This window comes from Thalassophryne amazonica, chromosome 10, assembly GCF_902500255.1.
Source record: "Thalassophryne amazonica chromosome 10, fThaAma1.1, whole genome shotgun sequence".
In the NCBI taxonomy this organism is placed as follows: Eukaryota; Metazoa; Chordata; class Actinopteri; order Batrachoidiformes; family Batrachoididae; genus Thalassophryne; species Thalassophryne amazonica.
Window position 1 is genome coordinate 62,328,254 of NC_047112.1, and position 17,802 is coordinate 62,346,055.

Sequence of the window (17,802 nt, forward strand, 5' to 3'; positions counted from 1 at the left end):
GTCTCTTTTTGGTATAAATTATTTGGATTTGTTCTGTTGGTTCATGGGTTTCTTCATCTGAAGTGATAACGGAATTCGCATGCAGGAAACAAACTATCCAGGGATAATGGCATTTACTTTGTGTAGTCCATGTTAGTGCCTATAAAGTCTATGCTCACAGGTTTTTATTCAATTCGGACACTATGTCAAATTAACAATCTCAAACATCTATAATCTAGCTGTACTCATGAGTATATCAAATAGTCTCGCTACCTGATGCCTAATTTAAAAAACAAAACATATTTCTCAAAAATAAAGCAATCAACAAAGCCCTTGGAGGCTTTATTTTTAGCAATATTTTATAATTAAGGTTTTATATATTATATATTACAATAGCCAAGTGGCTTCTGTGAATTTGTAAATCATATGTTAAAAGCGTGCGTGCATGAGTTTATTTACTTAGTTCAATGCAAGTACATAATTGTAAATACATAAAAAATAATAATAATAATACATGGATGACACAAGAAAGGGAAAACACTTCTTTCCATTGTGATCCATTTAAAAATCAAATAAAATAGAAGAAAAAATAATAATAGTGTGTATTATCAGTGGTGGGCACAGCTAACCAAAAATTTAGCTTTGCTAACCGCTAATCAGCTAACTGAAAAGTTATCTTTTACAACCTCAATTCTAATGAAGTTGGGACGTTATGTAAAATGTAAATAAAAAGAGAATACAATGATCATAACATCCGATCGGTTTGCTGCTTTTTTTCCAGAAGCGGCAAGTTTGCTTCTTAACCCCTCTCAAAGCCATTTAAAGATGTCAATCATGAGTCACTTTTGTGCTAATCAAAGTCACTAACCGGGACTCGTCTTGTTGCAGGTAAGAAACGAGAGAGAATCGTCCTCTGTTCCGTTTGCACAGCTCCAAACGCTGCGCCACTCTCTGCTGAGTCAAGTTAGAGTTCGGCCGGAATTAATAACATCAAAGTGAATCATCGTTTTAAATAAAATGACACCTCTTTCCAAACATTGAAATACAAACAATAAACTACAATCGACCAAAATGTTTTTCCTCTCAAAATGAGACGTCCTGTGTTCTTTATGAATTACATTCTGACTTGCAGAGCAGCTGGCTGAGCTCAGCTCAGAGGTTATGTATGGTGATACATTTGTGCCATTAATATCTAAAAGAAAATGCTTTTGACAAAAACTACAGATTTTATTTCTATTTATGTCCAGAGATCAAGGATCCACCATGTAGTTTATTTATGTCCAGAGATCAAGGATCCAGTGGCCACTTTCATATTTATCTAGTTTAAGACTCAATAAAATGTTGTTGACATAGAAAACCTGTAAAGCCTACTTTTAGTACACAGAAAATTCACAAGAGGTATTGATCAGGAATCGGATCGATAATGACATCGACAGATAAAATCTTATCAATACCTATCTGCACTCGCGACTCAAACCAACTCCATCTGCACTGAGACCTTGCTGAAACTGCTGCAAACAGAGGAAGCCCATCCAGCCTGTTGACAGGAACCTTCCTGCCTCACACTTGCATAATCACAGAGGGACACAAGCATCCAGTCAGACCTCATGTATTACATGTTAATTACAGGACTCTGCCAGCTTACATGCTGAATATTACACATCTCATAGCACTTTCTAAAAACACTTGGCCACCACCCCTGCCACTACATGCTCCTTATTATAGTTGCACTGCTACATTATGTATGTCTTTAAGGATGAGAAGATGAAGCGAGGGTGGTAGCCAAGTGGTTAGTGTACTTTGTTTCAATGCAGAAGGTCTCTGGTTCAAAACCCTCCCCGCCACATTTCTCCATGTAATGTGGAGTTGCGTCAGGAAGGGCATCCAGCGTAAAACTTGTGCCAAATCAACATACAGATCCACCTTGAATCTGCTGTGGCAACCGCAAATGAAAACAAGGGAACAGCTGAAGGGACTTACTTACTTTTAAGGATTCCTTCCTGTAGCATCGTTTTTGCCATGTCTTGAACTTTTCATTGTGTAATAAGAAAGCAGCAGACATTCTTGTGATGTTCGTCTGTATTCCTGAGTTAGATTTGCCCGTTAAGTCTGTCAACTTGTTGAAACTACTAAAGAGGCAGTGACACTGTCCAGGTTTAAAAAAAAAAAATAAAAAAAATAAATAAAAATCTGGTTTTACCTTGCCAACAAACATTCAAATAACTTGCACTAAAACAATCAGTTAGGGAGCCACTAGAGTCACTTCTTGAGGGTCCGGATTGACTCTTCTCAGACTCTTCTATTGTGCAGGCAACATGTCTGTTTGTGACTCAATCAAATCCCATTTTAGCAAACCAACTTCAGCTTGACCCACTTAAGACAACAGCACTTTCTAAAAATTTATTTCCCTACAGCAGTGCTGTGAAATGAAAATTGTAAAATCTGAGGAAAATTTGCAAGGGGCCCGGGTAGCACAGCCCCCCAGGAGCCGGGGGTCTAGGGCCTGCGGGGTCCCAGAAACCAAATTAACTTTGTATCTAATGATACAATGATAATGTTGAAATAACAGAATATGATATGGAAGTAGGACCTGGAATGATTTTCCTTTTTGTAATCCAAATTATGCACCAACTCAGAACAATTTAACTACATGCTATTCATGAAGACTGAAAAAACTGTTGAAGCATTTCAAAAAACAACAGCTAAAGCTTGTAGAATATTTTGAAAATCATGGTAAAATATCAACATACCTTATAGTAATAGAGTCACTTATATTCTTGTGTAAATCCCTTAAAAGCTACAATGTCTTTTTTCCAATGAAAGTAAGTCTGCATTAATAAAAAAAGAGTCACAAATGTGTCTGAAATCCTGTTTGAACAGCACAATGTTTTATTTTCCAGGGAGAGAAAAATTCTTACCATGTTTCTTTTATTTTTCAGATGTGTTCATGAAGAAGATGACTTTAAGGTCAAGCCAGCACCAATTCCACAGATTCTTGGTTCCTTAAACTTTTTCACATCGTCTTTCTCGCCATCTTCCCTCTGTCCAACGTCGCTCCGTGACACAGACATACTGCAAAATTCTTCTTTTAAAAACTAGATAGCTCTAAAAGTATGCAACGTCCATATGCTAGTTTTAGATTAAGAACATCTTGCTGCAGGCACTCAGCGTCGTAGCAACCAACCAGTCCCGCTTGATGCATTTTACACCGCGGAGTTCAGCAGATCCGCAGACACTGATTTGTATCTGTTATCCAGATCAGGGTCCGCGGACTTATAAAACTTAGACGATGTCATAAAAAAGAATGCTTTGCAATAGGCATTTTATAAACTTGGTGACGATCATGATAATAACACCAACACCCCCTCATGTCACCACTGAATGTCTCCAGCTTTCAAATTTGATCTCCGACTTTAAATATATTTCTGTTAAGCCCACTGGACAAAAGCGTCCATCACACACATGCTCACAAATGGCATATGTGAACTGTAAATCCAGAGGCCACTGCACACAGTTCATCCCAAATAATCAGGTTTGGAAGCGGCACATGTTCTGACACCAGCAAATTAATATTTTCTCATTAGTTGTAATGTTATTTCCAAACTCAAAACAATCCATCATATTTTACTCTGCGTATGCAGATCTGTCAGGTACATTTAAGACAGAATAGATGGAATCATGACTTAAATACAGAGCTAAAAACACTAACACGCCAGGGTTCTAGATAGCGCAAACTTGCGTTACGGCCCGTTACGCTATCATTTTGGACCGTTACGATTTTCAATACAGTGTCTAATCAACCGTTTCTCCAGCGCAACTCCAGTTTGAAGCGTGAATCACTGAAGCAATGCTTCGATTCAATGGCTCGTGGCTCTTTGATTCGCTGCTCTTCAGAAGCGTTAAATCCACTTCCAAACCCCTCTGAAAGCCATTAAAATATCATGAGTCAGTTTTGTGTTGATTAAAGTCACTAACTGGGACTCTTGTCTTGTTGCGGTCAAGAAATGAGAATCGTCCTCCGTTCCGTGCTTCAAACGCTACGCGGCTCTCTGCTGAGACAGAGTCCACTCGGAATTAATAACTTAAAAACGAATCGCCGCTTTAAATAAAATGACACCTCTTACAAACGCTGCAATACAGACAAACTACAATCGACTAAAACGTTTTTTCCTCCAAAAATGAGACGTGCTGCATTCTTTATAAACCTGACCTGCAGCACAGAGCTCAGCTCATAGGTATGGAAAGACATTCATGCCAATAATAATGTCTGAAAGGAAATGCTTTTGACAAAAACTAAGATTTTATTTCTGTTTATGTCCAGAGATCAAAGATCCACCATGTAGAGTTTATTATGTCCAGAGTTTAAGGATCCAGTAACCAATTTCATATTTATTTACTTTAAGACTCAATAAAATGTTGTTCAATTTCAATTTAATCAGCTTATAAAGCACCAAATTACAACAAAAGCCATCTCAAGGTGCCTCACACAGAACAGTTCAACATAAAAAAATTAAAATGAATAAATAAAAATAAAAAAATTCAAATACCTAATTAAAAACAGAAGTAAAAGAATAAAATATAAATAAAAACTACTCATAAGAAAGAGAATAAAAATAGGTTTTAAGTCTTGACTTAATGTCCACGGACTCCGACTGCCTCACTGAGGGCCATGTACTGGCTAACCCAGAATGAGAATGCCCACTCAACAAACTTCCCCAGCCTTCTGGACATGATGAAGGGACTTGGGCTGTCGTACCTGGCTTTTCCCCTTTGGGTACCCCTAGAATGGCCAATTTTTAGCATGAATTTTCAAAAGCTTCCCCTTCCGCACCATCCCCACCTCGGTCGCTTCGCTCCCTTGACATTACCACTACGCTAAAATTTTATCCTAGCTAGAACCCTGCACGCTATTGCGGCACTTTACAAAGCCATGACAGAAAATAGCACCCAACAACACACACAATACAAAATCACGTTTCTGTGCAGTTTACACCTGTTCTTGACTTCCCAGTTTGTTTTCTAGTGGCCCATTGAACTGATTAGTGATGGAAAAATAAAAAAGGAACTCATGCCTAGGACCAATTTGGAAGAGCCCAAATGCATTTTGTTTACCTCTGAAGAACCGTCAAAAACCCCCCAAAAAATTTTGGCGATGTACAAAAGGTTCAAGGGCACCCCAGAATACTCAGTCATCAAAAGATAGTTTTTTAAAACAATGCAGCTATTGATGTGGTCGTGAATTCAATTTTCCTATGGCATCCAATAACAAATCATTGTGATCATATGTCATCCAATAAGAAACTTCCAAGATTATCTCAAGATAAAGGACTTCATGGTGTTGAAGCTATACAGGAAGCAACTGATGAATTTTAAGTTCAAAACATAAGGTTATGGACAGGGCTAGAAACCATAACGCTGGGTAGTTTAAACCACTTCTGGGAAAGTCTTTAGAGTGCATCGTTACAGGAGGAAGAGATACAAGAACTCATTTGTGCCACACTCCATCGCACTTTTAAATCAGAGGGAGACCAAATGAACACGTTGTTGCAGACCACACACTAGTTTTAAAATTATTTTATGCTGAGTGTTTTATGATGAATGTTTGATGTTTCACGTCTTGGGGCTTCAGCAGTTTATGTAAGTCGATTTCCGTTTTACGGACAATAAAGTTTTATCTTATCTTATCATAACAACAAAATAGTTATACTTCTTGGTGCATGACAAAATGTTGGAGATGATCACTCAACAACAAAATTAATGTAAATAAAAGTGAAATGTGTCTGTAGTTTTATAAAGTGGCAAATTATTGTAATACTTCCACAATCAGGTTACACACACATACATACACATACACACACACAAAAATAAATAAATTAGCCAGCTTTTTTTCCCCCTAAATTAGCCCAAAGTTTTAATATTGGACAGTATTTGATACACTAGCTTATACATGAAACTTTTTGTTCCTAAAAACTATGTGGTGATCTTTTATCTAATCAAATTCATTAAATTTTCTGTCTCTATTTTAAGGTGAAAACGGCAAACGTTTTGGTGCAAGAGAAAAACGTTATATATCTATCTATCAGGGACTTTGAATTTTTCAGAAATATTATTACTCATTTCCTTTTAATATTGACAAAGGATGCCATCCTAAATATAATTTCGGAAGAATTCCAGTGAGCCAAATCCTTCATGTTTTTAATATGTGACTGAATGGAGATGTATTCTTTACAACCAACTTCCTCTTTGTCTTTTATATAATACATTTTCATTACATTTCATCATAATAGAACACTATTGATCAGAATTTGAAGCGGTTTATGGTTATTTGGCTATTTATCAATGATATTTTGAGGAACAAAGGTTGAAAGCTATGATTTTCTGATTTACAACATCAAGAAATGACACCCAAATTCTCTGTAGTGTCTGTAGACAATGCTTTCTGAGTTTTATAGAAGTATTTCTGAAAGTGGATGTTTTCTATTCTAATAGGCCTGGGTGGTCCCTCTCAGAATATAGAGAGGGCATTTTGATTTTGAACACAATCTTGTTGACAAGTATGTGGCCTCTGTACAGTATAGCATTTGTTCATGATGAGGATATAGCATTACATCTATGTGCCTATTATTTTGTTCAAAGTTATTTTATTACTTCTGAGAATTAATTTGGTAGAAAATATTGATGAACATGTGAACATTAAACTTCATGGATAAATATTAGCAGCAATCACAACGTTAAGTTCAAAATACCCTGGTTGGAAATATTTTATATATTAGTGGTTTTTTATCGATACTAGTCGAGTTACCCATTTTACACACAGGTAATAAAGAATTTTAGCCATGTCATTGTATATTTCATGTCACTTTAGTTAAGGTGCAATAAGTTGCATTGCATTGTGTGTATGTTTTCATCATTAATTTTCATAGAGCAATTTGTGACATTCATGAGACTCAAGTGAACGATGATAAAAAGGTGACAGCATGTCATATCACTGCAATGCTGTGGGATATATAATGTTAGTGTCTCTACACGTTTCCCCAGCTCTATTACATTTCATCCATTTAGCACTTGGGGTTTACAACCCAACGCCCCATGCTTCTTGGGAGGCATATCGACAGTCTATCAGTCTGCATGCTGTACACAGCAGGTATATTTTAAGTAAAAAATGCATGCCTTAACTCGCACATGGCGCACACTGACCCATTCGGATTCTAAATAAAGTGCACCCTAGCCAGCTGCTACTATGTAGTAAGTAAAGTGTGTTGCTTGCTACCTGACCTGAGTACTACGTAAACTGTGAAAATAAGGGCTCCATTGAGTGAGTGTGTTATGATTCTAATATATAAGGCTGATCGTGTGTGTGTGTTCACGAACATGCACTTTCAAGTAAGGGCCCCAGTGACCTCCCTTTTGGTGCCCCCAGTCACCATACCAAGTTTGGTGTGGATTGCTTAATTACTGTGGGTGTTCATAGCAAACACACATGCACGGTCAGCTTCATGTATCAGAGAAGAAAATGGATGTTTGGAATAGGTACATGTGATTATATTACTGAAATTAATTCTGATATATACACCACCACCACTGGGCACATTCTTCTTCAGTCGTTTGAAGAAAACAACACCACCACTCCAACAAAAGCCCCTCACTGCTTGGACAATGCAACACTTCAACTGGACCCAGCTGATGTGCGGACGACCCTTGAAAAGCTTAACCCCAGGAAGGCTGGCGGCCCTGACAATATACCTGGGTGTGTGCTTAGAGACTGTGCTGACTCACTCACAGATGTTCTCACAGATATCTTCAACATCTCTCTGAGCCAAGCCATCATACCAGAATGCTTCAAAGCCAGCACCATCATACCGCTACTCAAGAAATCTCCAGTAACAACCCTGAATGACTACCGGCCCATTGCACTCACTCCCATTGTGATGAAGTGCTTTGAAAGGCTGGTCAAGGCTCACATAACATCCAGCCTACCTGCCACTCTTGACCCATTGCAGTTTGCGTACCGTCCCAAGCGCTCCACTGATGATGCCATAGCAGCAGCACTTCACCTCAGCCTGGCTCATCTGGAGAACAAAGACAGCTGCGTGCGGATGCTGTTCATTGACTTCAGCTCTGCCTTCAACACAGTCATCCCACAACACCTGGTGAACAAACTGAGTACTATAGGCATCAGCACCCCACTCTGCAACTGGCTACTGGACTTTCTCACCAACAGACCACAGACAGTAAGAGTTGACAAAAATTCCTCACAGACCACCATCATGAACACAGGGGTCCTGCAGGGATGTGTGCTGAGCCCTCTGCTGTTCACCCTGATGACCCATGACTGTTGTGCCAGACACAACTCAAACCACATCATCAAGTTTGCAGATGACACAACAGTAGTGGGCCTCAGTACCGATGATGACTCAGCCTACAGAGAGGAGGTACACCATCTCATCAACTGGTGTGACATCAACAACCTGCACCTCAATGTCAACAAAACAAAGGAAATAATGGCGAACTTCAGGAAGAATCACAAGCCTCACACACTTCTCACCATCAATAGCAGTGCTGTGGAATCAGTGAAAAGCACCAAGTTCCTGGGGGTGCACATCACTGATGACCTGACATGGACAACCAACACCACCTCCCTTGTCAAGAAAGCACAGCAACGTCTCTACTTCCTACGCAGGATGAGGAGAAACAGTCTCCCCCCTTCAGCACTCACCATCTTCTACAGGGGTGCCATTGAGAGAGCATCCTCACCAGCAGTCTCTCAGTCTGGTATGGCAGCTGCCATGTTGCTGACCAGAAAGCGCTACAGAGAGTGGTGAGAACAGCAGAGAAGATCACAAGGTCAGCCCAACCATCCATACAGGATCTGTACCCATCCCGCTGCCACAGAAGAGCCATCAACATCATCAAAGACCCTACCCACCCCTCAAACAAACTGTTTACCCTCCTAACATCTGGCAAGCGCTACAGCAGTACGCGCTGCAGGACCACCAGACTCAGCAACAGCTTTTTCCCCACAGGCCATCAGACTGCTAAACTCACTCCCAAAAGCAAGAGCATAACCCCCCCAACCACACAAACACACTACAACCCCTGGCAAAAATTATGGAATCACCGGCCTCGGAGGATGTTCATTCAGTTGTTTAATTTTGTAGAAAAAAAGCAGATCACAGTCATGACACAAAACTAAAGTCATTTCAAATGGCAACTTTCTGGCTTTAAGAAACACTATAAGAAATCAGGAAAAAAAATTGTGGCAGTCAGTAACGGTTACTTTTTTAGACCAAGCAGAGGGAAAAAAATATGGAATCACTCAATTCTGAGGAAAAAATTATGGAATCATAAACAAAAGAACGCTCCAACACATCACTAGTATTTTGTTGCACCACCTCTGGCTTTTATAACAGCTTGCAGTCTCTGAGGCATGGACTTAATGAGTGACAAACAGTACTCTTCATCAATCTGGCTCCAACTTTCTCTGATTGCTGTTGCCAGATCAGCTTTGCAGGTTGGAGCCTTGTCATGGACCATTTTCTTCAACTTCCAAAGATTTTCAATTGGATTAAGATATAAATCTCATTGGAACGGCACCAAACAAAGTTCCAGCATCATCACCTTGCCCAATGCAGATTCGAGATTCATCACTGAATATGACTTTCATCCAGTCATCCACAGTCCATGATTGCTTTTCTTTAGCCCATTGTAACCTTGTTTTTTTCTGTTTAGGTGTTAATGGCTTTCATTTAGCTTTTCTGTATGTAAATCCCATTTCCTTTAGGCGGTTTCTTACAGTTCAGCCACAGACGTTGACTCCAGTTTCCTCCCATTCGTTCCTCATTTGTTTTGTTGTGCATTTTCCAATTTTTGAGACATATTGACACATTTTCAATTTTTGAGACATATTGCTTTTTCTGTCTTGATGCTTTGATGTCTTCCTTGGTCTCATGAACTGGTCCTCATGAACTCCTCATAACTCAGTCACCTTAACCTTAACTCTGTCACTTTATCATGGGTCACTTTAGACAATGTACTTTGGTTTAATTGCACTCCTCCCACTGCACTGTTTTTCTTCTATTTCTCTTTCTTTCTGTTTTTCTGTTGCACACAGCCTTTCATATGTCATTTTTTAACTTATATTTTGTCTTATTTTGGCACATATTGTATATTTTATCTTAGTATTTTATATTGCTCTCTGTTTAATGTTGCACCATTATATCGAAGCAAATTCATAGTCTGTGAATCCTGTTCATTGGCAATGGCAATAAACTTCTTCTGATTCTGGTCTACCAGTATGTTTGCCTTTAACAACCTTCCCATGTTGTTTGTATTTGGTCCAGAGTTTAGACACAGATGACTGTGAACAACCAACATCTTTTGCAACATTGCATGATGATTTACCCTCTTAAGAGTTTGATAATCCTCTCCTTTGTTTCAATTGACATCTCTCGTGTTGGAGCCATGATTCATGTCAGTCCACTTGGTGCAACAGCTCTTCAAGGTGTGATCACTCCTTTTTAGATGCAGACTAACAAACAGATCTGATTTGATGCAGGTGTTAGTTTTGGGGATGAAAATTTACAGGGTGATTCCATAATTTATTCCTCAGAATTGAGTGAGTCCATATTTTTTTTTCCCTCTGCTTGGTCTAAAAAAGTAACTGTTACTGACTGCCACAATTTTTTTTTCTTGATTTCTTATAGTGTTTCTTAAAGCCAGAAAGTTGCCATTTGAAATTACTTTAGTTTTGTGTCATGTCTGTGATCTGCTTTTTTTCTACAAAATTAAACAACTGAATGAACATCCTCCGAGGCCGGTGATTCCATAATTATTGCCAGGGGTTGTATTTTTATGCACATTCCTTTGCACAAAAAACAAAAAGTTTACAAACTTATTCACCTCCATGCTGCTACTCTGCACTTTTGCCACACTGCACCTATATTGTTGTACTCAGGACTATTGCACTCCAATAACATACCTCAACTGACTACATTCTGTAACACTCTGACAGCCTTGGAAATGTATGCTCACTTGTCTATATGTCGTGTTGATTGTTGTTCTGTTACTGATATTATTTGCATTTTATGTCCCAGTGATGTCTCATGTCCAGTTTATATTTAGTTGTATGTCTAATTTAGCCTCTGTTACTGCACTTTTGGAGTTTGGGGAAACACAATTTCCTTCTGTGTAATGTACTGTTGCATGGCTTGACTGACAATAAAGTTCACTTTGACTGTGACTTTTCCATAGCAAAAAATAAATGAATAAATAAAAATCCATTTGCTCCAACACTTTAAGATTAGTAACTGGACTTACAGAACAGCAAGAAAATATGATACTGACATGGATATATTTCATTCTAAAAATGGCCTCTGAGCAACAGAATTGTAAAACTGAACTAGGAACTGAAAACTTGAGAGTTAGTTTGACTACAATAAATTAAGACTGAATTTAATAAAATTCATAATATCTGAAAATTGTTTTTAAAAAAAACACCAAAAGGAAACTCCTGATTAATAACTGTGGTAATTCAGTGTATGAAGAAAAATTTCTCTGCATGTAAATTATATGCAGTAGCTTTAACGTCCGTGGTAGTTAAATGTTTAATATATTATTTCCATATTGAAAGCTGATGTCAGCTCTGAACTGGACCTACAACAGTTTGCTTACAGACATGGGAGAGGAACAGATGATGCAATTAATAGTATTACCCATCTGACCCTAAAGCACCCTGAGGACCCTAAGGCTTATGCACATCTTTTATTTGTTGATTTTAGTTCTGTTTTTAATACTTTGAGACCTCATCTGTTGATAAGCAAATTGTCTTAGATGACTGTAGACCCACTTATTGTGAAAAGATTTTATTCTTTTTTAACTAACAAAACTAAGAACGTTAAAGTAAATGATACAGTCTCAGACTCCAGACCTCAGGGTTGTGCGAGTTCCCCTGTCTTGTTTACTTTATATACAAAATGAATGCAGCAGTAGCCTCCCGGGTAACCTAATTTTTAGGTTTTCTGATGACACTGCATTCATCAGTCTTTTGCACAAGGACAAAGATCCCTCATCTTATTTCTTTGAGGTTGAGACTTTTGTTCAATGGTGCAACGCCAACCACCTGGTTATAAATGTAAATAAAATGCAGGAGATGGTTCTAGATCCTCAGTCTGTTGGAGACCATACTTATTTGACATGCTGACGAAACTCGTAACGTCTACAAGAAGCACAACCTGCTTATTTCATCCTATACCAACAAAACTGTTTAAGGATCTGTGGGCCACTCTTGGGCTGACTGTGCTGGAAATTATTAACCTCTCATTAACCCCTGGATCTGTTCCTAAATGTTTCAAATTTGCAGTGATTAAACAATTACTTAAGAAATCTAATTTTGACCCAAGTATATTGAAAAACTATAGGCCAATATCAAATTTATAATTTTGCTCTAAAATTCTGGAATAAGTGGTTTCATGGCAGCTTGTGGACCATCTTACTGAGAGTAATCTCTTTGAGCCACTGCAGTCTGCTTTTAGAAAATATCATTCCACAGAGACGGTTCTCACTAAAGTGGTGAATGATCTTCTGCTTACAATGGATTCGGACACCACTACGGTTCTGGTGCTGTTAGATCTCAGTGCTGCATTTGATATCGTGGATTATCATATTCTACTCGATAGGCTGGAGAATCATGTTGGGATTACTGGGAATGCCCTTGCATGGTTGATGTCATACCTGACCAGTCATCTCACTGTGTTTTGTACAATAACACTACCTCTAACCTTAGTGACATGAAATTTGGGGTTCCACAAGGGTCCATCTTAGGCCCCCTGCTTTTCTCCCTTTATGTACCACCCCTTGGGTACATATTAAGTGTTTTGGGATTACTTTTCACTGCGATGCTGATGATACTCAGTTATACATACCGATTACTGCTGGTAATCTCATCCACATGAAATCAAAGTAAAAGATTGCCTTCCATCAATGAGAAGCTGGATGTCTAGCAACTTCCTACTTTTCAACTTTGATAAGACTGAAATGATGGCTCTTGGTACAGTGAAACATCGGCATCAATTTGACCAGCTAACACTGAGCCTAGGCTAAGAGTGATGAATGTGGCGAACAAGATTGCAGTGTTCTGTTCGAGCCAGGAGGACACATTTATTCTGTTCGCAGCTGGAGGAGAGGCACATCTGCTGCACACAGGTGTTAGGTGGCTCAGCAGAGGTAAATTTCTGGAATGGTCTTCTGCTTGAAATGCAAGAATTTCTGAAACGTTCAAACCATGCTGAATATGCACAGCTTTTGGATTTGAAAGAAAGTTTAAAAGCATATTACATGTGCTATCAAGAAGGTTGCAACAGTGTGACCTGCAGAACTTTCCACACATGGACACAGAACTTAAGCACCAGGACACCGACTGGGCGGAGCCTGAGAGTGCACATTATGATGATCACGTGCCGAGCATCTTGTCAGAATTTCACAGCCGCTTCACTGACTTTGCATCCAAAGAGCCTGTTGTCAGTTTTCTCTGTTTTCCATTTGAGGAAGTTATAGATGTGGACTGTATCAACCTGGATCCTCAGACTGAAAAATGACTGAGCTCAAATCCAGAGCAACACCTGACATGAATGTCCAAATCTGGAATATAATGCAGACAGAGGCTGCCTGAGTACCTGCTTACAGCTGCACTGTCCGAACTATGAGAGAGACCAGCTTCCTCCTCTCAGGGTCAGAAGTCCCACTAAGGTAGGGAACAACTTTTCCAACTTGAGGCCAGTCCTAGGCCTACTTGTGCTTATTCTTTTCCACCATGCATATTTACTTCAATGATGCATTATCATTGTTAAAACCTGCCAGAAAATTCTGTTATTATATTGGTGCACATTATATTGCGGCTACGCTGTGGTGTTCGATATGGCCTGGTAGATCTTGATACACTGTCAACTTTAGAAGTAGATCTCAGTTCAAAAAAAGGTTGGGCACCCCTGCTTTACTATGTTTAAGGAATAACCCTGTCGTATCTGATGATCTGCAGAGGTTCATGCTGGATTTTATGGTTGCAAATTGAGTGTTAAAAGGAGTTTTACTGGCGACGGGTTAGCGGAGCCGGTAAAATGGATATTTGCAACTGTAATCCAGCATGAATGTCCGCAAATCATCAGACACAACAGGGTTATTCCCATTCTAATCCAATTCCATTCTTTGCATGGCTAATTTTTCTGTAAGTAATTTGGTCAGTGAATCGTGAATGGGTGTGCTTAGCTCGTCAAAGCTTACTGTCACAACGGCATCATCAGGCCAAACTGGAAATTCTGTGAGCAGACCCACAGATTTCTCCATCTTGTCAGCTGCACTGAGTTAAATCCATGGTAAATCCAATCAATCAATCCAGTTAAATCCATTAAATCCACATATTTTCGGGATTGTTGTTGCTGCACTTGTTTCTGTCAGTCTCAGATAACAACGTCACTGTTGACACCTGCGCAGCAACGTGGTCAGGGGGTGGAGTAACACATCAAATGTGAAACGATTTTAATAGTTTACCACTGTCTACGTGATATTTTATAGTCTGAAATCTCACATGATTAACCAATCACATTCATGGAAAAAAATGTAATTGGATTAGAATCTGTGTTTGCTTGTTTGTGACATGACTAGATTGAGTTTGTGTTCAAAGTGAAAAAGAACTGAAGCAGAAAACATTTTGGTTTTTCATTTACTTTTTAAATAGAGAGTGGCTATACGCCCAACCGTTGGGTCAATAAAGTAAATTCACGAGCATATACGCCCAACCACAACCGACCAATGAGCGCGCTTGTAAGCTCACTTCCAGTTTCAACGCAGGAGGGAAAAAAGGCGGATATTTTTTCGCTGGCTGTGGGAGGGTTCGCAGCCCGCAGAGGGACTGTGATCTAAAGCGGTTCTGTTTGGCTCATCACACCCAGGGAACAGTGTCAAACTAACACCATCTTACAGCCAACAAGCAGCATTTTGTTCAAAAACTGTTTCGTCGTCATTAACAGGCTTCCATTCAAAATGTTTATGAAGTTTGTCTGTTTTGATCCATTGCGGTGTTTTCACAGTTATTAAAGACAGCGCCGTTAAATGTGTCAAACATACGCCACAACAGAGCCTTAAAAAGTGGTGTAAAAATGTAGTTTAGATGCACAAAACATGTCAAATACACGATCACAGTTGGGCGAATAAGATAAGACATTATATTTATCTGCCCAACGGTTGTGCATGTAACGTTCAATGTATGACTTATCTGCCCAACGGTTGGACAAATAAGGTAGGACATTATATTTATCTGCCCAATGGTTGGGCGTATAGCCTTTGCCTTTTAAATAAGGGTAGGACTCTATAAGTTTACACTTCAATCCTACTTCTTACAGACTTGAAGTAAACAAAAGTTATGTCATTACAATATTATCAATTATTCTTGTCTGTTTAACATGTCCGAATAAAGTTCTGAAAGAGCAGTAGTTTGTTACACATTTGTGCGTGATATGTAATTGACTTCAAAGAGACAACTATTAAAATAATTTATTCCCTGCACTAAAATAAATAATGAAATATTAGTATCAACAAATCAGCCACAAAAAGTGCCTTCTCAAGCCATTAATTCAGGTGGTGATGCTTTGTTTTCGAGTTTAGGAAGTACGTAGCTGTTAATTTCTGGACAACCTCACTGAAGATGTTGTCTCCTGTGGGGACTTTTCCCCAATAAATCCATTTAATGTTAAGAGTCTTGTGATGCTTACAGGCCTGAATCAGCTCACAGTCCCATCTCACAGCATCAGCAGATAGATGTGACAACCTGTCACTTTAAACATGTTGTTGGTTGTACTGGGATTTAGCAGCATTTAAACACTTCAAGGAGTGCCGCTGCCTTTACATTAGTAATGCAGCAGACTTACAGCTTCCTCTAACAACACATTAGCTAACATGCTAACTTGCCTTGTGTGTTCTTCGCCTCACCACAGTTAATATCGGTCCTGAATGTAAAACAGACACGCATGGTTGTCAAACTCCTGAATGCAACATAAAAAGAAATGTGTGCCACTCCAGACCAGCCCTGTCAGCTAAGCTAAGTTTGGCTAAAGCTAAGCTGCAGTTAGCAGTCCAAAACAATCAGCAGCACCCCACCTACCACCACAACAAATCACAAAAGGGAAACAGACGGCTGAAAATAAGATGTGAAAGTAACATAATAACATATGCTGACAAAAAACAGCTGTCAACTCACTTATATAAAACGGACAGGAACTCCTTGCTGGCTGCTGTCAGAAGAGTTGAAGTAAAGATCGTATATCTCTAACAAGATGAATCACTCCGAAGTTAAAACTTCCAAGAAGTGACACGTTTTACACCGGTGCTCTGACGAGATATCGTTCCTGTCGAGAGGCCAGCCCTCCGCACAGCTGCGCATGCACACGCATGCACAGTTCTCTCTACCCGCACTTTCACTCCCCCCCCCCCCCCAACCCCCCCCGCCTAACCCCCCCCGCCTTTCACCATCGGATTGACGCGCCTCTCTTTACCCCGTTGAACTCCTCGACCGAGCGACCAGGGAATAAAAATACAACAGCAATAAGTGTCTTTTAAAATTTGCATGTGCACACTGTATTTAGAGTACAATATTGTCGGGACACTCAACTCGACAGAATATTCACACGTGGACTTGAGAAGAAGTGCAGATAAGTTTTGTTTTTACATGAAAATACAATAGCAAAAAGTGTCTTTTAAATTTTAAAAATTTAAAAATTTGCATGTGCACGCTGTATTTACAGTACAATATTGTCGGGACGCAGAACTGTCGATTTATGCAACGAGACACACAATTCAACAAGACCACACATCTCGACAGAACACCGGTAGTTAAATCATGCATGTGCATTCAAAGTTTTTGTGTGTTGTTAGAAGTGGAGGGGAAAAATGCTGGAAATATTATGTGTTGTAAGCATAAACTGGAGAGCTGGTGTGATGTCACCCATTGGATCGAAAGCCTTGTCTTTCTTTGCGGCGACGCATTACTCCTTCAATTATGATAGAACTCGAAGCCAGACTGCCTGAAATTTTGGCCTCGGGGTTAGAGAATATTCAGTCAGTGGATAGTCTTGCGGATGGCTTGAACTCAGCGCTCAAGGCCACACTGGACAAGGTTGCGCCTCCTCTCTTAAGGACACGCCTTCCCAAGGCATACTCACCTTGGTTTAATGGTTACCTGCGTGACCTTAGGCAGAAGGCTCGAGGTTTTGAACGGAAATGGCGTAGTTCTAAGTTAGAGGTGTTCCATCTTGCATGGCGAGATGCTGTCTTGGATTATAAGCAGGCACTACTGGCTACAAAGCGTGCCTATTATTCTGATTCATAAAAATAAGCATAATTCCAAGTTTTTGTTTGAAACTGTAGCACTTCTTATTCATGGACAGCCACCTGTTATTCACTCTCCTTTCTCAGCACAGGACTTCTTGGATTACTTCGAGAAGAAAATTGAGGATATTAGGTTGAGTATATCTCAGCAGGCTTTGGCCCAACCACTGCATACTGCTGTGGAGGTGGATGCGCCCACTGAGGTGGTATCCAGATTTACAGATTTTGATGGTATCTCGCTAGGCACACTGACGAAGCTCGTGACGTCTACTAAAAGCACAACCTGTTTAATTGATCCTATACCAACAAAACTGTTTAAGGACCTGTGGCCCATTCTTGGACCAACTGTGCTGGAAATTATAAATCTCTCATTAACTTCTGGATCTGTTCCTAAGTGTTTTAAGTCCGCAGTGATCAAACCATTACTTAAAAAAATCTAATCTCGACCCT

At 39.5% G+C, this 17,802-nt stretch overlaps 1 protein-coding gene across 1 annotated transcript in view; it reads right to left on the reverse strand.

Moving 5' to 3' along the window:
* LOC117518118 (rab GTPase-activating protein 1-like) overlaps positions 1–16,393 on the reverse strand; it is a 37,815-nt gene extending 21,422 nt beyond the window's left edge. Inside the window, exon 1 of the mRNA XM_034179180.1 lies at positions 16,226–16,393. The gene's annotated coding sequence lies outside the window, so the exon portion shown is untranslated. The remainder of the gene's footprint in view (positions 1–16,225) is intronic.
* Between the last annotated feature and the right edge of the window lie 1,409 nt (positions 16,394–17,802).